This window comes from Callorhinus ursinus, unplaced genomic scaffold (assembly GCF_003265705.2).
Source record: "Callorhinus ursinus isolate GAN/ISIS: 27379988/994484 unplaced genomic scaffold, GSC_fseal_2.0 scaffold1, whole genome shotgun sequence".
In the NCBI taxonomy this organism is placed as follows: domain Eukaryota; kingdom Metazoa; phylum Chordata; class Mammalia; order Carnivora; family Otariidae; genus Callorhinus; species Callorhinus ursinus.
In genome coordinates this window covers 26,216,883-26,244,553 of record NW_027397063.1, presented here as the reverse complement: position 1 = coordinate 26,244,553, position 27,671 = coordinate 26,216,883, and the positions used below count along the sequence as shown (strand labels likewise).

At 35.4% G+C, this 27,671-nt stretch overlaps 1 protein-coding gene across 1 annotated transcript in view; it reads left to right on the top strand.

Annotated features, from left to right (window-relative positions):
- Window positions 1-27,671, top strand: part of GBE1 (1,4-alpha-glucan branching enzyme 1) — a 270,358-nt gene that overhangs the window by 23,860 nt on the left and 218,827 nt on the right. The window lies entirely within an intron of this gene.

The window sequence follows — 27,671 nt, the reverse complement described above, 5'->3', positions numbered from 1 at the left end:
GATTTCTGTTATAATATGGTCCATAGTGATCTTATGATGGTTAATTTTATGTGTCAACTTAACTGAACCACAGGGTGCCCATGTATTCAGCTAAATATTACTCTACAGGTGTCTGTAAGGGGAATTCTAGATGAAATTAGCATTTGAATTGGTAGAGTGAGTAAAGCTGATTGCCATCCCCAGTGTGGGTGGGCCAAGGCCTGAATAGGACAAAAAGACATGAGTAAGGGAGAATTCTCTTTCTCCCTGCCTGTCTTTGAGCTGAAACATAGGTCTTCTGCTTTTGGACTTGGAGTTGGACCAGATCTCATACCATTAGCTCTCTTGGTTCTCAGGCCTTCAAACTTGAACTGGGAAAACTAAACCATTGGCTCTCCTGGTTCTCTAGCTGGTCCACTGCAGATCTTGTGACTTCTCAGTCTCCATACCACATGAACCAATTCCCTATAATAAATCTCTTTAATAAGTACCTATATATCTCCTATTGGTTCTGTATCTCTGAAGAACTCAGACTAATATGGATTTTAATCACTTGAATATCTAGAAAACATCACCCTGGGCCAGTACAGTAAAGACATCAAACTTTTTGGATCTGATTAGTAGGGAGTAGTAAGCATTCTAGGTGCCTTAGGTAGGACTCACACATGCCAAATGGTAGATGATAAACTCTTTAAATTGGTAATGTTGCAAAATTTAACTTAAATTGCTTTAAATTGGTAATGTTGCAAAATTTAACTTAATACAGTGTTCAAATATTGGTTCAACACTTCTGAGTCTATAAAGTTTTTTCCTTTCCCCAAATGACTGGTGTTAATTAAATATAGAAAAAGAGTTCCTTATTAATCTGAAGAGAGGACACTCATTTTTAACAACGTATACAGTATCAAACCTCTAAAACTTACAAAGTTCTGTACCTTTTTTTGCCTTGAGCTTTATCTTTGAATTGTGATTATTTTTTATTGTTAACTGGAAAATAAATTTCTGGAATTTAGTGTATTTATTTTACACATGCACATACTCATATATAAAAATCAATGTCATATTTAAAAATAGAACTCTAGTTAAATGACTTATGATGTAAAAATAAGGATAAGTTAAATTGGAAAGCTTTAGGGATAAACTAGAGTTTCCATCCTCAAGGTTTTCTTGTTTTTGTTTTCATTTTTTTAAAGATTTTATTTATTTGAGAGAGAGAGAGAGAGTGCTCAGAGGGAGAAGCAGACACCCTGCTGAGCACAGAGCCCAGCTGAGCCACCCATGCACCCCACCATCCTCAGGGTTTTTTTAAAATTGATTATACCTAATACTTTTAAACAAGTAAAATTTCATTTATATTTAGTAAAATAACAGATGACTAGGTAAGAGAGGCAGGTTCGTCCAACTGCTACCCTTTGTTCATGTAAAGAAACAATTCATTTCAGCAATTTATTTAGTGTCTACTATGGGCTAGGTACTATTCTAGGCATTTGGAATATGAGTGAACAAAACAGACTAAAACCTGTACATTTGAGAAGCTTGCTTTATAGTAGCAGGAGACAGGTAATACACAATAAACATAACAAATATTGGATGCTAAATGCTATGGCAAAAAGAAAACATAGAAAAATAGTAGAAACGACACAGGAATGGAACAGCAGTTTTAAGTAGGCTTTTTTTTTTTTTTTTTTTAGGGTGGACACTTTTGAGCATTTGGCATTTGTGCAAAAGTGTGAAGGGGAATTAGTTATTTAGATACTGGGTGGAAGAATGTTCCGGACAAAGGAAACAGCCCTCAGGGGTTTGCCTGAAGTATTTAGGAAATCTGTTTGGCACATAGTGAGCTAGGAGCAGAGCAGTAAGACATGGCATAGAAAGATAAATTGAGTAAGGCTCAGATTTCCAAGTACTTGTAGATTACTGTAAAGATTGGTTGGTTCTTACTGTGAGATGGGGAGCCACTGGAGAGTTTTGACCAGAGAAATGACATGATTTTATGGTTTAAAATGATTACTGTATTAGGGTTCTCCAGGGAAACAGATCAATTCTCTCTCTCTCTCTCTCTCTCTCTCTCTCTCTCTAAGCCAGCAACTAAATAAAAGTTTTATTATGAGGAATTTGCTTGTGCAAGTATGTACACTGAAAAGTCCCATGATCTGCTGTGTGCAAGCTGGAGGCCCAGGAAAGCTGGTGATACAGTTCCAGTGAAAGTCCAAAGACCTAAAAACCAGGAGAATGGATGGTGTAAATTTTAGTCCGACTCTGAAGGCCTGAGAACCACAAGTACAGATGTTATAAATCCTAGTCTGAGAGCAGGAGAAGATGTTGCAGCTCAGCCAGTTAGGCAGAAGGATTTTTTTACTTCCTCACCTTTTTTTCTGTTCAAGACTTCAATGGATTGGATGATGCCCACTCACCTGGGGGAGAAGAATCTTCTTTACTCTGCTGATTCAAATGCTGGTCTCCTCTGGAAAGATACAGACATACCCAGAGATAATGTTTAGCCAAATACCTGGGTAATAAGTTTTAGGAGACTGAAGACAGATTGCAGGAGACAAGGATGCAAGAGGGAATACTAATTATGGCTACTTCATAATCCAGGTTAGAGAGAGGATGGTGGTTTGGACTAGTAGCTTAGCAGTGGAGGTGGTAAAATGTGATTGGATTATGGATCTGTTACAAAATTTGAATCAAGAGGACCTCCTGATGGATTAGATATGAGAAAAAGAAAGGAATTAAGGATAACTCCAAGGTTTTTGTTAGGAACAAGAGGAAAGAATTTAATAAAGTGACTACATTTGTCATTTTTTTTATATAGTTGAATCCGGGATTTTACTTATTTTAGAAGGAAATGGACTTGCTGTATATATTTGCCTGATAGAAAAGGTACCAAATTGTAGTCTAATGTCCTATTTGTGAGTGTTAATTATCTTCATTAATAGTAGACTTTGTATTTCATTTTACTTACTGATCTGGCTCAGTGCAGTTCTCATGTGTTATATATATTCATTGATTTAGCGACTACATTTCAATACTTAACTATGTAAAGGCCTTGCGTTATGTCTGGGCTACAGCAATAAACATGAAGCAGACAGCTGTCTTCATGGTGTTATAATCAATATGTCTAAAGGTTTTTTTTTGTTTATTGTTCTGTTTTTGTTTTTCCCATTATTTCCCATAGAATTGGATATAGAAATTAATGTTTATTTGGGGTATAAAAGTAAGTTTTTAGACATATCTGTCAGGGCTTCCACAGGAAATAGATGTCAATCAAAGCAGTATAATCTAAGGCTGACTTATTTTAAAGATATGGTAGTAGGGAAGCCTCAGTGGATAATGCAGTGACCAAGGGCTTAGCTTCTGTGTTGCTTCCATGGGTAGTCTGAAGGAATAAGGGAATGGGAAGTTAATATAATCTGGAAGGAGAATATGATATAAAGACATCCATTTAGAAAAGAGCAGTGAGTGGTCTTAGGTCAGGGGACATGGTGAACTCAATTGCATGGAGGGAGCTGGGAGCTTAAGTATCCTGATATCTCCCCGCATCCCACTCTTCTCTCTTCTGGGATCTCTCCAGTGGCCAAACCCTATGGGCGGCCAGAAATCTATTAATATAGTCCATGTAGGTCATGGTATTGGAACAGAGAACAGTGTGCAGAATGATGGAGAATGGGTCTGGAGGGGCAAATGAAAGATGTCTGGACAGTTTGTCCCTTTTTGCGTCTCAGCCTATACTCCTTAACCTTTTTCAAGGTGAAATGTTTGTGATCCTAATGTAGGCGATGCACAAAGTCCCATCGTCTATGCTACTATCAGGTGATGTCAGACTGGTCCAACCCTCACTGAAATAGAAAGCATTGGCTATCACTAGTATTCTTCATATAAGATAGCACAGAGGAAAAAACTAGAGAAAAAAATGACTAAGATAAAACATAATTGCTGTAGGCCATTGTAATCAGCCTCCACCTTGGCTGGATGGGGTTCTTTGCAAGGTGAAACTTTATGGGGAACCTTTTCAAGGTTCATTTCCACAGGATCTGAGTCCTTGGTGGTTTTATTTTTATTGTGTTGTACCTTACTGGGACTGTGAGGTGTCCCAGTATATCTCCTGATTTTAAACATAGTCCTCTTGGCCTCTGTTGTGAAACCAACTCATCTTCCTCCTCATCTTCCCATGGTTCAATGTCGGATGGAGTACGAGATGGCTAGAGAGTAGTCTTAGCTTTCAGTTAATCAAAAATATGACCATATTTCTTGTTGGAAGAATTCCCCCTCCTTTGGGAACTGAGACCTCCACATCCACCAAGCCTAAAGTTGGTGTGAAGCAAAATTCTTCCTGTATCTGTTATCAGATATGATAATGAGAGGGGCTGTGCCCACATCTTCTATTTGATTCCTGGACCTATGTGCTGTCTACGGAGAGATAATACTATTCTACTGTTTTATAAAGCCAGCTATTTCTGGGTGATAAAGCATGTAGTAATACCAGTGAATTGCCTAAGAATTAGCTCATTATCTCTATTATATATCCTGTTGTCAGCGGCACTATTGTTTCATCCAACATGACAACTGATAAAGTATAAGGCAAATCCCTGAATAGTAATGCTGGTGGAAACATCAAAGACAGATCTATACCCAGAATATGTTTATCCATATAAGGACAAAATACTGCTCCTCCTTGAGTCCCTCCTTGATGTGATGGGTCCAGTGAAATCAGTCCACTACCAAGTAGTTGATCAGCCCAGAAAATGGTAATATTCTTGGGTTTTTGTGGGACAGCCTGCTCTTGGCTGGCTGCATACTCAGCATAGGATGTAGTGGGTTTAGACTTGGTGAGGGGGGAGGACCACCCAGGCAACTTTATACATGAGCACGATGTATATAGGCTGAGGAAAATGGCTGACTGGCATGGATATCATCATACTATCTACTTATTCCTAGAAGTCAGTCAACATACTTGCCTGTTACTGATTCTTAAATTTCTTTGTTTCTAAATTTATACCTTGCTGGCTAGACCGTGTAGTTACTAGCGTGTAAGTCAGTGTCAGACTGTACTTCTAGTTACTTCTCATTCCACTCAAAGTAGAAAACCAGATGTACAACCTAGTTTTGCTCACTGGAAAGGTTACTGCTGAATGGAATTATAGTATACTCCTAACTTATACAGGCATTTATGCAGATGCATTCATTATCCAAGCTCAAGCTTTTTCCTCCTGTTTCTTGGCCATTGGTATCTTATCCTGAGGCCAAATGTGCAGGTTGAGGGAGAGGCAGCAATGTAGTAGGAGCAAGTGCCTTGGGAGTCTGAGCCTCTTGTTTTGTGTAGTTTAGTTTACATTAGTTTACATAGTTTGTATAAACCACTTCCGTTTTGTAATGGAATTCCATTCTGCATGTCCAGAATGGAAGGCTTGGTGGACCAGATAAATACCTAGTTCAACCTGGGCAATTCAGATCTCATAGTCACTCGATGTTAATGGGCAGGTGGTTAATCTCTATGAGCACCTAGTAGTAGTAAGCCCTGAGCTGCTTTTCAAATTGAGAGCAGTTGCCTGCAGAGAATGGCATGAGTTCCCTTTGATGCAAACTACATATAATAGCTTTTTGAGGTGAGAGGGCAAGGTGGAAAAGGCTGGGCCATGAATTTGGAGGGGCAAAGGGAAGATAACTGACATACTTTGAACTCTTTGAAGAATTTCCTCATCTTTTTTTTTTATTACTATGTTATGTTAATCACCATATATTACATCATTAGTTTTTGATGTAGTGTTCCATGATTCATTGTTTGCGTATAACACCCGGTGCTCTATTCAATACGTGCCCTCTTTAATACCCATCACCAGGCTAACCCATCCCCCCAACCCCCTCCCCTCTAGAACCCTCAGTTTGTTTCTCAGAGTCCATAGTATCTCATGGTTCGTCTCCCCCTCCGATTCCCCCCCTTCGTTTTTCCCTTCCTACTATTCCTTATCTTTTTAATGATAAATATTTACTCAGCTCTTCTGTTACTATATATCTTTCTGTATAAGAGAGCATCAGTAATGATTTGATTTTATATTAGAATTTAGACTTAATTTCATAGTAGTGTTTTTTTCTCATTGTGTCTTTTTTTGGGGGGGGCAGAGACACTTTCTTTTTTCTTTCCTTTTACACCCCCCCTCCCCCGCGTGGCAAGTAATAATTAGGATGTATTTCAGTTGTAATTTCCTTTGCAACATATGGCTAAACTAAAGGGGTCAGCTCCAGACCAGACTGGTGATTCATTGCTATCCAGGTTCACTGTTTCTAGTTTCCTTTCTGTTAATACCTGCCTGTTTCTACTATTCAGAGGAAAAACTGGATGAGGTGGTTTCATATTGTTTTCATTATGTATCTATGTTGAGGTAGCTCTGTAGCCAGGGTAATTAGAAAGCGTATAATTGGAATAAATCAAGTTCTCTAGCACTATTGTAGTTCTTCCTCATCCCTACCTATAGAGTCCCTACTTCATTAGTACTAAATTTTTGTATTGTTTTTCACAAAGTTCAAATCACTTTCAACACTTTCACCTATCTTTAGGATGACAGATGTTTTCATTTCTATAATATATGTATGTCTTTGTGTGTATATATGTATGTCTGTGTGTGTATATGGCAGATTCTTGCTCAGTGAGACCTTTTAAATTCAGGAAGTTTTCATATTATCCTTTTTTTCCCCTCAGTACTATATCTTTTGATTCATTTTCAATGTTTTATAATGTTTATGATTTAATAGACAATCTGTACACAAAATAGGTACTGCCAAGAAACTTATTTTTTACTGGTAACTCTGTGGTAACTGGGAGGTTAATTGATAATTCTGCTATATAATTAGCTAATATTCTAAATAATCATAATATAAGCATCTTTAAAAATAGTCTTTTTTTGACAATTCTGGCAGTTTTCGTGAAAAAAAGGCTGCATTTAAGAATCTGTTCCTTTGGAGGCCATCAGGATAGGATGAAATTATGAGAAACCAAATGTCACTTCAATTTATTCAGCATGAATTTATCTTCCAAAAGAAGCTTAAAAATATACTGCCTACTTTTGTCTATTTTTGCTGAGAGTCTTACTTTGTAATGACATTCATATTTTTTGTATTTTAGCTCGAAAATTGTTGTTAAAGTTTCTTATCATAGGAAGAATTGCTTTGAGATATTTGGCTTTATATTATGTGATGATTGCTCAATGGCAAGGGATTAAAAATTACTTATTTGTAAACATTTAAATATAGAAAATTAACATGTTTGGATTGATAACATTTTATAGGAAGTAGTTTGTTGTTCTGGGAACGTTTAATCAGATTCCCATCTGTTGGCTTAAAGATCCTCTAACACTCAACCACATAATTAATGATTTTTTTTCTGTCCTCATGATAAATTTGTAATCTGTGACTTTTGTTTTCAAATAAAGATACGATCTGTTAGCCTCTTTTCAGAAGATGTTACACATACTGCATCAAGGGAAGAGAATATATGACATTTACAGAATTCCTGTTGGAAGGGAATTTTGCCTAGGAATTAAGCAGGTTTACATTTTCAGATTTTCATGAAAAAAATACCAAAAGTATCTTGCCCATTGAACTGCCTCAGTTTGGTCATTTGGTTGATTTGGATATCACCAGAAACCCCTCACCAATATCCCTTCTGCCTCACCACTGCTCACGGAAGTCACCAAGATAAGGCCACAGGACTTAGCTGGGAAATATCACTTTGTTTGGTGCCCAAAGGTAAGAGCACATCAAAAAAAAAAAAAAAAAAAAAAAAAAGGTAAGAGCACATCATAAGCTCTGGGAAGTATTGCTGGGGTGTTTGGAGTAACCCCTCTGTTGGTACAGACTTGAAACACAATTCATATAAAGCCCAGTGTTGCTTAGCAACTTCTATATATAACCCTTTGAGTGATCTCTGCCTCTTCCTGTCCAGAATTGAACATCTCATTGTTTTTAAAAAGAAACTAAAGGCCTACTTTAGAGAAGGGATATTTCTCATATATATCCTCAATGCTGATGTGTCTCAGAAGAGTCTCAAAGTCATTTTTAGTACAAAAAAATATCCTGAAGGGGGATGTATTGTTAGAGACTATTCCCCTGAAGGGAGAAATGTGATCCTATAAAAAATAAATGTATTTAGATTTTACCAAAATTGGGACATTGGGTAAAATTGAGTTATTGATGTGTTTCATGTTATTCTTTTAAAGAGGCAAAAAAAAAAAAAAATTCTTCTTGATTCTCAGGTTAAGTAACCTTATTTAAGAAGCAATCTATCTACCCATCAGTAAGCATTTAAAACAGATTGATGTGCATGGTAGTGATGTAGAAAAGTTTTGTTTATAAGGCTATTTGTGGGCTTCATCTTCAGAAATCAAGTCTAGTAGGAGGCGTTGTGGCATGCATCTCAAAAATCTTGATTGTGGTAAGCACCCAGTTGAGTTGGACGTAGGAGGGACAGCACTTACAGAAACACATGTTTTGCGAATTTTTTTAAGTTAAAATGCATTCATTGGCTTTCAGGAATTTATGTAAGTATTTAAAATTGCTATTAGTATTTGGATATGAAGACATTTTCTTTTTTTCATATTTTAAATTTGTATTTTTTTACTTTCAGAAAAATTAATTTTTGCTTCTGATGAATGAGATTTTTTTTCTCCGGTGGAAGATACCACATTTTTATTGTACATATTAAAGCACTGTTTGCTAACCTAAGGTGTTATGACTACAAAGGGGTTTTGGGATTCTGTAGAGGAGCTGTGGAAACTGGACATCAAACTTTGTAATGCTTATTTTGTAATTGGTTGAGGCTTTTTTAGATTTTTTTTCTTCCTTGAACAAGAGAAAACATTTTCTCTGTCCTGAAAATCTGTCTGTGATTCTTTTTATTGACTAAAAAGATCTTGGAGAGTGGGAGATTTTGGTTAAAGATGATAATTTTAAGTCCCATCTTGATACCATAGAACTGTAGGAAATAATTAGTGAACAGTATCATAATTTACTTATGATCATACTTGGAAGCATCCTGATCTTTTAAATTTAGAATGTTAATAAGAAAATGCTGGCAAATACTATTTTTAGTGTGAATTTGGAAACAAATCTAAGTTTCATTTAAAGTGAGTTGTATAAAATATTTTAAATATATACATATGTATTTCCTGCAAGATGAATTTTCCTTGCATTTGTACTTCTCTCAATTATAGCCATGTTCGCTGAGGCAGGACAGGAACCAAGAATGGAGTCTTGTGGAGAAAAATGTCAAACATTCTTTTCTCAGCAGTTGTTGAACTGCCCGGTTCTTGATGGGGTGCAATTATTGTTTAGGTGTTCATTCTAGTAACAAATTAGAGGGAAGGAATTTGAAACCTAGTGTTTTCCAGGGATGAGAAATAAAACAAAGAAAGCAAAACAAGCAAACGCACAATCAAAGCTCAGGCTTTGATTTGGGAGTTGATTTGTCAGAATGAATGACTAATGCTTTTCATACTACTGCACACCGTCTATAAAGGAGGCAGGGCCAATAGAGTGGCTGCAGATACCTAATTACACGGCTGCCTCTGTCTTCTCTGGGGTTTTAAAATAGAAATAATGTTACTCTTGAGGAATCAGAGCTGGACTTTTGTGCTCTGGTGGTAACCAGTCTTAGAAGAGAATGAGTATGTCATGCTTCAATGCCACTGCTTTTCGTATTTATTGTTTGTAAGCGTGGTTTTGAGAATGTTGCTGGAAGTCAGAAGAAAGGAGGAAAATAGGTATTGAAGCAAACAATAATAAAATAGATCTATCACTGGAACTGTCTGTGCAACAAGCAGTGAAGTAATTTAAGATGTATTGCACTGTTTTTAAAGAAAAAATACACCGTGAAAAAATTGAAAGGTTCATCCTACTGTTCTACAGGCGGTAGTTTTTATTTAAACACGGCACTCTTGATATTGCAGTCTTTTTAAAAAATCATTAATTTTATTTAATAGGGAGGATGTGTGTCAGTTTCTGCTGTGGGGTGAGTTTGACATTTGGAGAGTGAGTAAAGAAGTATCAGGAAGGTTGTGGTAGGTTATGTCCTTCAGGAAATGATGCTGTAAGCAAATTATGCTGGGCAGCCCCACCAAACTGAATTTTCTTGAAGACAGGCACTACATTTTGTTTTTTTGTTCTTTTTAGCTCAAGAGGTATTTTCTTCAGGAGTGCCTGCTGTTGTTAGGTACCTGATTAGGTTTGGAGATTGAAAGTAGGAGAATTAATAAACGGGTAAAGGGGGTGGGGAAACATGTATAGGCAGAATCAGTTCGCTTTAAGGCTTTAAAGGGCCTTGTGCATTCCATTTCAGCAGGGTGATCTGTGGTGGCAGATCATATTATTGACTTAGGAGAGTTATGCCTTCTATTATAATGATTTGACTAGTAGAAGAGCTAAATAACCATTCATTATTTGGTTGTCTTTGCTTTTCAACAAGTAGTCTTTCAAACTTTTGTTAAATTGGACAATTAGATGAAATATGCTCTACCTTAGAACTTTTAGATTATTTTTTAGATAATACACTTTAAAATCATAATTATATTATAGGTCCTTTCATAATTTACTTCAGATTCTATTGTCTTTGCCTTTTATGGTAGGAAAAAATAGAAAAATAAAGATAAAAATACAGTGACGTTATTCATAACGTCATTATTCTGAGATCATGGTTAACATTTTGATGTATAATCTTGAGATACTTTTCTATGCATTTATAATTAAACAACAAAAGACCTTTTAACTTTTATTATTTTTCACATAACAGTGTACTATGAACATCATTTTATGTCAGTAAATACAGATTTAAAACTTATATTTTATGTGTGACGTAGCATACATATTCAAGAAAACCATACCTGTGATTTGCATGGGGGGATCCTCAAAAATTTGAAGATACTATGTAGGAATATTAATCATAATGGCTAAATTATTTCACATGAACTTTGGGAATTCTTATAGAGAATTTCAGATTGAATTGAATGTACAACCAAAAGATTAACCACTGTTATACATCGTTACAGTTGTCCATCCTTATCTGCTGGGGATATGTTCCAAGAACCCCAGTGGGTGCCTAAAACTGCAGATAGTACCAAACTCCATATATACCATGTTTTTCCCTATACATACATACCCATGATAAAGTTTCATTTATAAATTAGGCATAATAAGAGATTAACAGCAATAGCTAATGATAAAATAGAACAATTATAACACTATACTTTAATAAAAGTTATGTGAATGTGGTCTCTTAAAATATTTTATTGTACTGTACTCACCCTTCTTCTTGTATGATATGAGATAATAACATGCCTACATGATGAGGTGAGGTGAGGTGAATGACATAGGCACTGTAACATAGTGTTAGACTACTATTGACTTTCTGAAGTCAGAGCATCATCTGCTTCTGGACCATGGTTGACAATAGTTAACTGAAACCAATGGACAATGGAACTGTGTACAAAGGGGGACTACCATATTACAATGCTGACCATTTTAAAGATACCTTAACATAGAATTAAAGAAATCTTTTAAAATCCTGGTTCTGACACAAATACCATATGATTTCATTCATTGTGGAACTTAAGGAACAAAGCAAACAAGAAAAGGAAAAAAAAGAGAGACAAACCTAGAAACAGACTCTTAACTGGAGAGAACAAACTGATGGTTAGCAGAGGGGAGGTGGGTGGGAGGATGAGTGAATGAAGTAGGTGACGGGGAATAAAGAGCACACTTATGATGAGCACTGAATAATGTATAAAATTGTTGAATCACTATATTGTACACCTGAAACTACTATAACACTGTATGTTAACTATACTGGAACTAAAATTAAAAAACTTAAAAAAAATTCTGGTTCTGACAATAATTTGCTGAGTGATCTTGGTCAAATTGCTTAGTCTCTCATTCTTGGGTTCTTTCTCATTTGTGTAATTTAGAATTCCTAACACAAAGAATTGAGAGAATTAAATGAAATATTGTTTGTAGAGAACTTAGCACAATGCTAGGTACATGGTAAGTGCTCAGTAATAAGCAACAGTTCTTATCGAAATCCCTTCAGGTCACTAAGACGTTGTCTATGATTGTAAATGCCCCATGGCGAAACATACTGAGGGAACCGTTTGTTCAGTCCCTATTCCTTAAAGGATGCTGTCCTAGATATCGAAGATGTAAAATTAGACAAAAGATGATCCTTGGCTTTATGGTACCCACAATTTGGTGGAGAAAAATGTCAGGAGGGAAATTTATAAAACTGTATGATTATACCATTGGGACAGTTTGGCCAGAGCTCTTTGTGAACCCTGTCTTGGGAATTGTTGGCCCATGAGCAATGAGGAATCTGTGTGAGTTTACAACTCCAGTAGTTTTGATTATGAGTAGGCCACATTAATTATAAGTACCACTATGTGATCTGGCCAGAGTATTTTGGGAACACCAAATTAGAAAACAGTGGCCCATAAGCAATAAGAGTCCTAGATGAATTTGAAGTTTCCATTTTACTGATGTTGAATAAGCTACCAAATTAAGCTTCTGGGTGGCATTATTAGCAAACAGATTTGCTTGCACTTAAATGGAATTTAACGTTGGGTTTTCTTGCAGATCTGCTTATAGCATTATGGTCTTGGTTATAGTAGTTTAATTTGGTGCAGGGACTCTTGATAGTATGGTTAGTGAAATTTATAAATGTTCTTTTCCATCCATACTTCAGTATAAAACCTACAGAGTAATATAGCTCAGTAAAACTTAAATACTTTAATCTCAATTTGGAAATATTTAAAAGAATAAAATATGCAGTTGGGGGAAATAATTAGCTGGGACATGTAAACAATATACCAGACCACCCTACTTGCCAAACTGTACCATGGTTGCAGTCCTATTTTGTTCAGTCTGTTTTAGGTCATTGGATATAAAACAATTTGTGTATGTGTGTGCATGATATATATATATATATATATGTATATATATACTATGTATGCATAATATATATGTGTATATATAAGCGTATATGATACAGTATATTTATATATACATATACAGATAGATGGGCAGAAAGAAACTTGGATTTTTTTTTTTTTTAAACTTAAAAGAGATCTTGCCAATATGTTGGAAGTGACTGTGAAAGCTCTTTGATCTTTTGGTTTTGTAGCTGACAGAATTTTGAAACCTTTGTCTCCCTCAGTAAAGGCAAAGAACTGTCAGGGTATTTGATAGACCTTTGATATTTCATGGCTATTTAGTCCAAAAGATGTGGATTTTTTTTGTTGGAGATATGTATCTTCTTAAATTCTTTGATATATATTAGGATAGTGTGTCCTATGCCATTGTCAAAGTGAAAATTGATTCATTTATCATGTTTCTAATATTAAAAACATTCACAAGGATAAAGCTTAGAGGCTATCTAGCTATATTTAATAAATTCAGGAGTGTGATTGGGTTTGTTGATTTGCCAAGTGCCAATATTTAAGCTTTCTGATCTTTGGCAATTTTTTAGGTAAAAAAAAATAGTGCTTGTTAGTTTTTATTTTACAATTGATGTAATAACCATCCAGTTTGAAACATGTATCAGAGGTATAAATAGTATCTGCTTATTTTGCTTCAGTAAATTAATTCAGGTTCATTGTGACAGATACATCGACTCCCCAGATTAAATTTTCTGGGCAATTAGAATCCAGCACCAACGTAATTCCTGCTCTTTTTTAGGCTTTAAAAAATAAAATTAAAAAAAATGCTTTGTGGATTTATTTAGTCAGTGTAAATACGACAAGTTTTATTTTTTTCAAGTGAGTTTTCTGATGATTTTATTTTTTGACCATTTCTGTCACTCTTACTTATAACAAAAAGGTTTTTTTGTCCTTCAGAAGTTTAGCTTATTAAAATTATTTAGCAAATATTAAGCAACAAAGAATTTAAATTTAGTACGAAGTCCCAATCAGCTGGGAAACTGTAAACTGCAAAATGTATTGGGTAGTATTATGGCTAATGGTTAAGGTCAGATACTCTGGAAACAAAATCTTGGATTTACAGTACAGCTTTACCCACTTAATAGCTGTGTGATGTTGGCAAAATTATTTAACCTCTTGTTTCTTCATCCGCCATCATGAGAATGACAGTAGCACTCTTCACACTGGGTTGTTGTGAGGGTTTAAATAAGTTACTACTTAACAGTGCCTAGAATGTAGTAAATACGCCATGAGGTTAGTCATTATCATTTAGGATTTGTGATATTTACAACTTATTATAATTTTTTTTCTGTTGACAGACTGGTTTTCATGTTTTATTTACTATATATTTTACATTTCATGGATGGCTTATATGCTGCATTTTACTTTAAGAAAAATATGTATTTAAAGTTATATCACTTGTGCATGGTAAAATATACCCTTTTTGGTATATGTGGGAGATGTCCAAAATAACTTTTGTATTGAAGTGCATTTTTTTTCCTTTCTTGGTTGGAATTAGGACCCAATTTTGAATCAGAGATTAGAGTATGGATTACTCTTAGACCTGATTCTTAGACCTGGACGGTACTTTTCGGTTCAGTCTCTCCAGTTTTACCTGAGGAAGCTAAAACTTTGGGAGGTTATCTTACTGAAGTTCACATGGCTAATGCCATAGACTCAGTCTAGCACTTGTGTCTTTTGACTTCTTAACCTCCTTCTCTGTTTTGGTGAGTAAAGAATTTTTGACAGTGTTTGAGTAACAGCGACATTCATATTAAGAGATGAAAAGACATAACCATCATTGATTATAATCTGTTGGTACATGAGTCACATTAAGAAGATGATTCTGGTGGTAATTTGGAAGATTGGTTGGCATATGTTCTCAGTAGCATAGCTTATTGTGCAGATTGAGGTCTGCATCATCACCTAAAGCCCCTCTCTACCCCAAACCTGTGGTCTTTGCCATGTCATTTTTCCAAAGAGAGAAACCTGACCACAGAACAGAGTGTTTTTTGAGCCAAGAACTGTTGAAACATGAAGTTAGATTTCTTCCTAGAAATCAGTAGACTAAGACTGTGTTAGCTCATGTTTCATATTACACGAGAGAAAATAAACTGAAAGGTCAGTTGAACAGTTACAGCATTGCCCTTTTCCAAGATAATCAGCAGAGCATGTAGCAAAGACGTGAACAGGAGCGTGACTGGAAAGACAGTGGCTGATAAAGAGGCTGGCTGCTCAAAGTGCTTGGGACAATACTTGACACTTCGAGGCCTGACCAGATGGGCCGCCTCACAGGGCTTACCGTCAGTAATTCTGATTTATTACATTCACACGATATTCTTTTCTAGTTAGGCAGTCAGGTTTTCATATTGCCCGAAGACCCCAGGAATTTTAATATTGACCATTAATCATACCTTGGTAAAATGCAAGGGCAATATATTATTAATTTGTTTGCAACCAAGAGACAAGGCACGGTGATGAAAATTAATTTCTAGCTATATTTTGTTAATTTATTCTAATTAATCTGTTAAGTGTTAATATATGTGCCTTAATGGCTATATTGTAGGTTCTTTAAGTTGTATCATTAAATATTATTTTCATTATCCTAAATGTAGGATTCTAGAGATGAGTGTTATTAAAATAAATAGGGAGTTGTATAAAGCTAAGTAATACCACTAAGCAGAGGATTTCTAGTTTTTCATTAATTGAATAAGAACATTTCATGTTTTTGGCTTTGTAGGACTTAGAACCAGGAGGATCTCAGCAATAACTTGTCCCAACCCCTTCACCTCTATGGCCCAGAACCAGAATTGGGAAAGAACGTTTAATAAATAACAACCACTATTTACTTTCAGGATGCTGTTTTAAATAGTAGCAGCAAACTTTTAAAAGTTAATTTTTAACAGTTTTGAAATGACCTCATTCTCCTACTCCCTAAAAAGAAAGATTTGATGATTTCTATATAGTCATAATTTCTACATCTATTTTTTTATGTTTGAATCAGATTTATTTAAATTAAGAAAACATCATAGATTTGGTTTAAACATACCCTGTGTTCTGCTTTTTTTTTTTTTTTGATGCAGTGTTCCATGAGTCATTGTTTGCGTATAACACCCAGTGCTCCATTCAATATGTGCCCTATTTAATACCCATCACCAGGCTAACCCATCCCCCCACCACCCTACCCTCTAGAACCCTCAGTTTGTTTCTCAGAGATTTGAAACTCAAAGTAGTCAAATTACACTTTAGGTCAAGTAAGAGCAAAACTGATATTTAAATAGCTTTTATTCTTTCACATTAGAAAATAATAGATCAACTATTTGTTCTTGAATGTGATCTGAGGATGTATTTATCAGATTGGCTCTGCATTTGACTGTTTTATTTATTTATTTATTTATTTATTTATTTTATTTTATTTTTTTAAAAGATTTTATTCATTTGAGATACAGAGAGAGAAAGCATGAGCAGGGAGAGAGGCAGAGGGAGAAGCAGGCTCCTCACTGAGCCAGGAGCCCAATGTGGGGCTCGATCCCATGACCCTGGGATCATGACCTGAGCCGAAGGCAGACGCCCAACCATCTGAGCCACCCAGGCGCCCCTTGACTGTGTTTTAGATATGGTACAAAATGAATAAGGTTTTTTTTAAAAGGTTAAAATTAATAATGCTCTTAATGCTTGCTTATAATTGAATTAATATTTAGATTTTAGTATTGTACTATAATTAGCATGATAGAACTATTTCATTTTTTTAAAGTTTCATTGACTTCTTTTTCTAATTAGAAATCCCTTAATTTTTTTAAAATATGAGATATGCCATAAAATAATTTATTTTTAATAAATTTACAAATAAATTATTTATACAGTTGATCCTTGAACAGTGCAGGGGTTAGAGGCACGAACCCCCTTCATAGTGGAAAACCAGCAAATAACTTTTGACTCCCCAGAATGTAACTACTAATAGCCTACTGTTGGCTGAAAGCCTTACCAATAATATAAACAGTCTATTAATATTGTATCTGGTATATTGTATATATTATGTACTGTATTTTTACAATAAAGTAAGCTAGTGAAATAAACATTATTAAGAAAATCATAAGAGAAAATACATTTACAGTACTGTATTTATAAAAAAAATCAGCAGTATAAGTGGACCTGCACAGTTCAAACCCATGTTGTTCAAAGGTGAACTGTATATAGGTACAACCCTAACATCAGTGGTATTATCTTTCTGCTTTATTAATGGGCAAGCTGAAACTCTAAGACCATTAAGTAAAAAACCTAAGGGCAGTTTGCTAATGAGCCTAGCAATTGAACCCAATCTTTTATTTCTAAAGTCTGGTCTTTCTGGTACGCCATCATGCCTGGCACATAGTAGGTGGTCCAGACCATTTATTTAGTCTTAGGCTAATTCCGTATGTGAAATAGTTATTTTAATTAACATCGAGTCCCAATTCTCATGAATATTGGTGAGGATTGTGATAGTGAGACTAACTACTTGATTAAAAACTACATACCTGCGCAATGCTATATGTTTGAATAGAAATGAGATGATGGGAATTAATTGCCTTCCACTCACTTTTCATCCCTTCTAAAGTACAGAATGGTTTGCATTCATCTTAAATAGCACCAACTGCTGAGGAGGATGTGTTTTGGCTCCTGGCAGTAGTCGGTGTCTTTATTGGGTCATCACATCTCCTAGTTTGCTATTCACTTTTGTGGTTCCATATGTTTGATCTTGATATAGCACCAAGTTGATGAATCGGCTTCCCATGTGAGATCATGTATTTCCTTACAAAGCTGGTTGTTTGGTCACACAGGACCTTCAGGAGGCAGGGGGAAGAATTTCTCTGAGGATTCCTTCCCATTTTCTATATCTTATTGGTCAAAATTTGGCCCATGGAGCCTTTATTCCTCCACACATGCATGTTGTAGAATCTGACCTCCAGTCGCTTGTGAGTGACAACCTCCATAAGTCCAGTCAAAGGAGTGCATGAAGCTCAGAGGGCCAGCGGGACTGAGTGAATCAAGGAGTGTAGTATAGTTACAATGCATTGTAACTCTCTTACATTTTAAGAGGCTATTAATTTTTTTTATGTTGATCTCAAATGCAGCAATCACTTTTAATACTTTATTGTCCTAATAGTATTTATTCATTTCATGCAAAGGTATCATGCTAAGCATTTTTAGGTATTTTATCTCATTTGATTATCAAAGCAACCTTATGAAGTAGGTTCTGTTATTAGATTAGGAAATTTAGTCTTAGTTATAGCTGGTAAGAGGTAGGATTGGGATTCAAATCCCAGCATAATAATTCTAATTTTTAAACCTAAATCTGACCATTGTATCACCATTGCTTAGCCACAGTCTGAACATAGTAAGTGCTCACTAAAAATTTTTCATTGAGTAGTTACTGTGTGCTAGTACTTTAGGTGTTTGGTTACCTCAGTATGCAAAACAGATCATTTTCCTTGTCTTTGTGGGATTTATATTTTAGCTACTTCTGTTTTCTGGTTAAAAGCCTTTACCAATGCCTTATGTAATGCTTTCTCACTTTGCTTTTTCATTACTATCTCCCACACATTATGAACAATGTCTTGAAGCCACTTTGTGATGTCTTTCATCTCTATGTTTGCAGTGACTAGCATAGCACTAGATATATAGTAGATGTTCAGTAATACATATGGAATAAATGGGTGGATTTTACCACTCCTTGTTCATCAACTTTACTTAAATGGTCCCATCTCTGGTGTTTCCTGGTAGATGAAGTTGAGTATACACTGAACTGGATAGAGATTAGAAGAGTGACTAAGATTTTAAATGGAAGCTTGGAAATTTATACATTTGTTGATTAATGACATTTAAACATTTAAAAATAAGGAACATTTAAAAATAAGAAACCACACACATGCAGTATGATACCAATTTAAAAATTCTTTTCATTGAACAATCTTGTATAAAAGAAGAGTCTACAAATTCCTGTGCTTTTAATATTGAGTCTATTTTAATAAAGATTTCATTAACCTTTGGACTCTGCCTACCAAAATTCATCCTTCAAATTGCTCCCTTTAAAACCTGTCTTTGATCATGTCAGTTATCTCCTTTATAAGGTCTTTAGGGTTTTTATTTTTTATTTTATTGTCTAGCCAAAAACTGTCTTTTCCATCCTGATTGGCTTCTAGATCCCTACCCATTCTCTTGCTCTGGCTACACACAGCTAGTTGTCATGTCAACAAGAACCTCCGGGTTTTTACCTATGTATTGCCTTCTCTGTCTTTTCTCTAGCTTTCAAAATATACTACTTATCCTTCAAGATACAGCATAAATGCCAACTGCTCCCTAACGCCTTCTCTAACCTTCTCTTCTCCCACCAGTTCCTTCTGTTGTCTTGCTTCCTCCTCAGGAGATGATTGCTTACCCGAACACTCTCCTGTCATAAGTTGAACACTCTTCCATGGGACTAATGAACTTCTTTTTTTTTTTTTTAAGATTTTGTTTATTTATTTATTTGATAGAGAGAGAGATAGCGAGGAGCAGGAACACAAGCAGGGGGAGTGGGAGAGGGAGAAGCAGGCCTCCCGCAGAGCAGGGAGCCTGATGCGGGGCTTGATCCCAGGACCCTGGGATCATGACCTGAGCCAAAGGCAGACACTTAACCAACTGAGCCACCCAGGCGCCCTGGACTAATAAACTTCTAAAGAAAAGGATTTTATTTTATGTAATTGAATTATTAGCACACAATAAATACTTTTATTCTGTAATAAATATGTTGCCGTTTTTGTTGTAGAATACTTATCCTTAATTAAGAGACATAAACTGTTCACTTTAAAGTCTCAAATGCCTAAATCTTCATTTGACATTTTAAGACATGGATAATTGTGCATATTCTGGATAGTTTTCACCTGAGGAGAAAGTTCCTGCGAGAAACCTTGAAGTCTTTTAAAGGCTGATTTAAAAAGCTATTTTTTTCTTTCAAAAATCCCATTACCTCCTCTTTTAACCTTATTTTTCCATTGTTTAGCTATTAAAAATTCCTGTTGAGCTTTTACTTCTGTGCTTATTCTTGCCTCCAATACAAGTCTCCATAGGAAGCAAATGACAATATAAAATCTTGAAAATTAAGCTAGCAGGGAAGGAATTTCCCCCATGGGTTCCTTAGGTTTCAGGACCACTCAGAAACACTTGAGAAAGGATTCTACATCCTAGACGTTTCTAGATAAGGTATGATCCATCTCTCTTGACCTATCTCTTAATGTTCACAACTCTGCCTGAAATTAGAAATTCAGTACTGATCTAGGATGAATTATCTTCCAGGAGAGCAAAGATTTCAGTTTGTTTCTTTTTTTTTTTTTTTTTCCAAATTTATTCCTGTTGCCTCTGTAAAATAACTGTCTCCCCCCCGTCAATCCAATCTATTTAATTTTTTTCCAAACTTTCCATATTCCGTGCATTCAAGTCAATATGGAGTACTTAGTATGTGCTATGTGTTAGTATGCCTTTATTTGTAATTTCCACAACAGGAAAAAAATGGTAAAGATTCTTAAACACTTTTGTAATTTGAGGGGAAAAACCCTTGATGTTTGCTAATAATTAACATATATATTAAAATCTAAATCAGTGCTATAAATAAAAAAAGATAAAAAGTATCCTACAGCATTGCCCCTCACTGAAGTTGCAACCAACAATTACTGAGCGCTTGCTGGCTACTGTGGGGATGGCTCCCAGTGTGATTTCATTGATTCCTTAGAACCTATATGTTTCTCCCATTTAACAGGGGAAGAAATTAAGGAAAAGGGAGGTTAAGTGACTTGTTCAAAGTCACATGTAGTATGTAACAGGATATAATCTGTACTTTATTTCTAAAGACAAAGCTGATTCTCTTAATTAAAAGATGAATAGCTTTATGAATGAAATTTTAAGGACTTTCTTTAAAAAGAAAATGTGACATTTAATTTGAGATTTTTGTCTCTTGATTCACTTAAAGTATACCTTTTGTGATAAATGATGCTTCATCTCTGTTGCTCCTTACCTTCTTGGCCTTGGACAACTTAGCATATTTAGCCGTGCCTCTGTTTCTTCCTTTGTAAAAAGGATTAAAAACATCAGTGTAGAGATCAAATCTATATCTGTACAAAATGCTAGTTGCTATACTAACTTCATTTTATGTTCTTTGGTTACTAAGAATTTGACCTAGTTTTTAAATATCCTATAAATTCATAGCAAAATATTAAGAGAGATGACTGTAGTAGGAGAGGGCACAGGCATGATGAGCTTGCTGTGTCCTCAGGCATTTTCTTTTTTGAGCCACAGTGATTTCAAAGTGGAATGTGTATTTCTGTATCAGAAGCTATAGGGCTGACCTTGAGGGAAGTCAAGATATTTAGTTAAAGTAATATAATGCTATAATCCTATTTCCGTTGAAATTTTAGTAAATGGGACATTTGTACATATTTTATGAAAGTTCTTATGAAATGATTTTTTTGTAAACTTAAACCTTAGATCTGAAGTGTGTTTTTAAGATATTAGGCTCACATTAACAATAAAATTATTACCGCATTTGTTTAACCTCCCAGAGTTGTATCTTTTTTTAATCTGTAATGTTCCTTGTATTATGTATATATGTGTTTTTATTCTTTTCACTCTAAGTCCAAATTAATTTTGTTGATTGTTCCTTACAGTTTGATCATTTTATGGAATGTTGTTATTATGTTGTTTAATATGGGTTAGAGTTTTCATATACCCACAAATTACAGCTTAACAATATTCGTAAGAAGTAAACACAAAACAAACAAACAAACAAAAAACAAAAAAACACATTTTCTCATCGGACTTTGAGACTATGAGAGGGTTTGCATACTAGTATCTCATTATATGTATAGACCTTTTTTTTTTGTCCAGGTCAGTATTTTAAGGATTTTTGAAACATTGCCAATATTTAAATAGGGAGAGTTCATAGAAAAATCTCAGATTTTTTTGATTCTTGAATAACTATTTGATCTGGCAAATCACACTTGGTAACAATGGGCTGTAGCTATTAAATAGGAGCTTTTGTTTTTCAATGGGGTTTGTACTTTCCATCTTATGAGAGTTCCTTTCTGTATTGTTTTCTCTACTCTAAGGCCACCTTCATCTTTTCTCATCAGGCTCACACTTTTGTATTTCTTTATGTGGGGCAGCTCCTCAATATATGTGATACTTCTCTGGTTTCTGGGGGTGGTTCAGTTTGTGTCCCCTGGGGTAAGGGCTGTCAATGAGACTGGGGTCACGTCATTTTGTTAAAAGCTGATTTGTTTCAGATCATGGACTAAATATAATTTTTATACTTATAACACCATGGATGTGTGTGCATGTATGTGTGTGTATTTGTATGTACTGGGTATGTATATAATGCAAAGAGGCAACTCAACACCAAAAATCCCCAAATAATTTGATTAAAAATGTGCAGAGGACCCAAATAGACATTTTTCTAAAGAAGACATACAGATAGCCAACAGACTATCAAAAGATGCTCATGAGAAGATGCTCAACATCACTAATCATCAGGGAAATGCAGATCAAAACCATGAGATATCATCTTACACCTGTCGGAATGGCTAGTATCAAAGAGACAAATAACAAGTGTTGACAAGGATGTGGAGAAAAAGGAAGCCTTGTGTACTCTTGGTGGGAATGCAAATTGGTGCAGCCTCTGTGGAACAGTATGGAAGCTCCTGAAAAAATTAAAAATAGAAATACCATACAATTCAATAATTCCACTACTGGATATTTACCCAAAGAAAACAAAAAGGCTGATTCAAAAAGATATATACACCCTGTGTTTACTGCGTTATTTACAATAGCTAAGGTATGGAAGCAACCTAGTTGTCCATCAATAGATAAATGAATAAGGAAAACGTGGTGTGTATACACATACACAATGGAATATTACTCAGTCATGAGAAGGGATGAGGATATTACTCAGTTGCCATTTGCGACTACATGGATAGCTAAGTGAAGAAAGTCAGAGAATGACAAATACCATATGATTTCACTTATATGTGAAATCTAAAAAATAAATGAACAAACAAAAAGCAGAAATAGACCTATAAATACAGAGAACAAACGGGTGGTTGCCAGAGGAGCGGGGGGTAGTAGGATGGGCAAAATGGGTGAAGAGGAGTGAGAGGTGCAGGCTTCCAATTAGGGAATGAATAAGTCACGGGAACAAAAGGTACAGTATAGGCAGTATGTTGCAATAGTGTTTTGTGGTGACAGATATTGCGGCAGTTATGGTAGGATAGCATAATCACATAGATAGCATAGTAAACCTGTCTATCGAATGACAAGTTGTACACCTGATGCTAATGTAACATAGTGTCAAATATACTTCACTTAACAACACAAGAGGGGCTCATATATGAAATATTCCCACCCACACCTACCACTCCTGTAAGCCACTTCACTCCGTTGATCTGATTATATGGCATATTTTTGCTGACATTGAAGCAAATGCGGTGACTGTGGTGGCATTAGGAAGTCTTAAGGCCCCTGCCCACCTCAGGCCATTGGAACCCCAGCCCTGGAACTGAGGAAGAGGCCCTGTGAAAATGGATCTGCATGCCATTCATAGCTATATCTATATTTTCTTTATGCAAATAGCTGCTTTGTGGAAGACTGTTCTATAACTTCTTTCCCTAAAAGCAACCCATTTGGGGCATCTTTGCATGTCAGCCCATTTCTCTCTTCCTCATTCCTCTTAAAGACTCTTGTGTAATTTATTGTTTGGATGTTCCACCGTTTATTCAACTAGTCTCCCAGTTGTTGATCTGGTAGGTTATTTTCCATGGCTTGGTGTCATAAATAGTGCCATAATGATTATCACTGCACACCATAGATGGCCTTCCTTCCTTGTTCTATAGATCCAAAGCATAAATTTCTAAAAATGGGATTACTTTGTGATTTTGAAATTTTCATAGCTGATGCCAAATTGTTCTCTAGTTTATATCATACCAAACAGTCTTTGAGAACGTCTTTTTCTCTGTGCTATACTTTTCAAGTTTAGGATTTGCACTTCTTCAGTTACATATGAATTGGAACATCTTTTCATATGTTTATTGGCCATTTGTATTTTTTTGTGAACTATTGGTTTTGTTTTGTTTTTTTTTAAAGGTTTATTTTTTAGAGAGAGAGTGTGCTAGCACATGGGGGAGGGACAGAGGGAGAGGAGAGAGAGAATCTCAAGCAGACTCCCCGCTGAGCACGGAGCCTGATGCGGGGCTCAGTCTCACAACCCATTTTTTATTAAATGGTACTTATTTGTTGTAAATTATTGGAGCAATGCAAGGGAAAAAGTAAAAAGAAACCCCATGAAAAAAAATTGTCACTAATATTTGGGGAACATTATTCCTGATATTTTATATGCTTACATATAGGTAGGTCTGTCTTGACAGACAGAAATAATATAATGAAACATGAGAAAATATGTGTTAAATTTAACTTAAATTTATTTGAAACAAAGAAACTGAAGTGAAATGAAAGAAATGTCTGATATTTATATACATCTTCCTTTATACTCAAAAATGTTGTTTTCTGGAGTGTACATCCGTCAACAAAGGCTTTAAGCCATTTACAATAGTACCAAATAGTACCAAAAAGAATAAAATACCTAGGGATAAACTTAACCAAGGAGGGGAAAACCTGTACTCTGAAAACTATAAAACACTGATGAAAGAAATTGAAGATGACACAAAGAAATGGAAAGCTCTTCCATGCTGATAGATTGAACGAATATTGTTAAAATGTCCATACTGTCCAGAGCAATTTACAGATTTAATGTAATCCCTATCAAAATACCAACAACATTTTTCACAGAACTAGAGCAAATAATCCTAAAATTTGTACAAACCACAAAAGACCCCAAATAACAAAGCAATCTTAAAAAAGGAAAACAAATCTGGAGGTATCACAATCCCAGATTTCAAGGTATACTATAAAGCTGTAGTAATCAAAATAGTATGGCACTGACACAAAATTAGACACAGATCAATGGAACAGAATACAAAGCCCAGTAATAAACCTACACTGTTATGGCCAATTAATCTACAAAAAGGAAGACAAGAATATGTAGTGGGAAAAGACAGTCTCTTCAACAAATGGTGTTGGGAAAACTGGACAGCTACATGCAAAAGAATGAAATTCGACTACTTTCTTACACCATACACAAAAATAAAGTGAAAATGGATTAAAGCCCTAAATGTGAGATGGGAAACCATAACATTTCTAGAAGAAAATATAGGCAATAGTTTCTTTGACATTGGCCATAGAAATATTTTTCTAGATATGTCCTCTCAGGCAAGGGTAACAAAAGCTTAATTAAACTATTGGGACTACAGCAAAATAAAAACCTTTTGCACAACAAAGGAAGCTATCATCCAAACAACAAGGCAGCCCTCCTGAGTAGGAGAAGATAATTTCAAATGATGTATCTGATTAGGGGTTCATAACCAAAATATATGAAGAACTAATACAACTCATGCACAGGTGGTGGGAATGCAAGCTGGTGCAGCCACTGTGGAAACAGTATGGAGGCTCCCCCAAAACTTAACAGTAGAATTACCATATGATCCAGTAATTGTACTATGGGCCATTTACCTAAAGGAAGTGAAAACACTAATTCAAAAAGATATATATACCCCTACGTTTACTGCAGCATTATTTATAATAGCCAAGATATGGAACCAACCCAAATGTCTATTGATAGTTGAATGGATACAGAGGATACAGAAGTGGTGTGTGTGTGTGTGTATGTTTATATGTGTGTGTATATAAAATACACACACACACACATATGTTTATACACACACACACACACACACACACACACACATAGTGGAATATTACTCAGCCATAACAATGAATCATGGAACACTACATCAAAAACTAATGATGTAATGTATGGTGATTAACATAACATAGTAAAATTAAATTAATACCAAAAAAAAAAATAATGAGATCTTGTCATTTGCAACAACATGGATGGACCTAGAATGCTAAGTGAAATAAGTCAGTCAGAGAAAGACACCTGCCATATGATTTCACTACTATGTGGAATTTAACAAAGAAAACAAATGAACAAAGAAAAAAAGAGACAAAAAATGGACTCTTAAATATAGAGAAAAATGGTGGTTGCCAGAGAGGAGGTTGATGGGGCGATGGGTGAAATAGGTGAAGGGGTTTAAAAGTACACTGTATTTTCTTCTGTTTTCCTTTCACTCATCTCGTTTCTTTTATAATAAAATTTACTTTAATCATTGAGGTTATTTTTTGTTATCACATTTACACAGATGCACCGTTGTCTAGCTATGGTTCTGTATTTAAAGACTCAGGGTTCAGCAACACTGCTGCCATGACTTTTAATTCCTCTGTGTATGTTTTTAATCTTTTGATCACCTAGTTTTGTTTTTTTTCCCGTTCAACCATAGTTTATTAGTGTAATAAACTTAAATTTATTTTTTAATTTGACAGTATTTAAAGAATTCTTTAGCTTTGAGGAAATTGCCTTATAAAATACCATTAGATTACTCCCCTTCCTTCTCACAAATGTGTGGGCTTGGCTTTATCTTTTGGTCTTTAGTGTAATGTTCCTTTGGGAAAAACAAAACAAAACAAAAACTAAAACCTCCCTCTGCTTGCTTTTTTATGACTGGTTGTCTGAGGAGTTCTTTCTTTATCCTCTGAATTTCAGTAGCTTAAATTGGGAGGTGTTGGCACATGTGCGTGTTTGTGTTTGTTTTCCAAATTTTTCTTCAAACATAGCATGCTCTTTTTTAATATGCAAATTTAATTCTTTTTTTTTTTAAGATTTTATTTATTTGAGAGAGAGAGTGAGCATGAGCTGGGGGGCAGGGCAGAGGGAGAGGGAGAGGGATAAGCAGACTCCGCATTGAGCATGGTGCCCCACACTGGGCTCAATTCCAGGACCTGGATGGAGATCATGACCCGAGCCGAGCCCTTAACCGACTGAGCTGCCCAGGTACCCCAAATATGCAGATTTAATTCTGAGAGAAAAATTTTCCAGCTTTATATTTTTTACATCATTTTATTTGGTTTTGTTCTTCGGAGTCAGCAGCTATCCTTATTTAGATCATTTTTGTCAATTTTGCGTACCTCTTAGCTTCTTTAATATACTCCACTTCTTTGCCTTTTTCTCCAATTATATAAATTTCAAATTCTTTATTCATTTAATAATTTGCTATTTTTATTATATGTGCATTTTGTTTTTTGCCAGTTCTAATTTATTATTTTCCAGTGATACATTTTTTTCCTCCTTTTGTTTCTTTATGTCTAGGGGTCTCATTTTACCTCTCAGTCTATTGTTTTGTCATATAATCCCTCATCTTTTATTTTTTTTCCACATCTCTTATTTTTATTGAGTTCAGTTTTTTAAAGATTTTATTTATTTATTATTAGAGAGAGAGAGAGAGAGAGAGCACAGGAGCAGGGGTAGGGGAGAGGGAGAAGCAGGCTCCCTGCTAAGCAGGGGAGGCTGACCCAGGGCTCCATCCCAGGACGCTGGAATCATGACCTGAGCCAAAGGCAGACTCTTAACTGATTGAGCCATTCAGGCACCCCTGTTGTGTTTTAATTAAGTTGAAATATAGTGAAATATTCCCTGTATATCCCCTACTTGGATTCATGTCATCTTTCTGGGACTTTTATTGCTCACCCCTCAGGGTCTGGGGAAGTGCAAAGAAGCTTATTTAG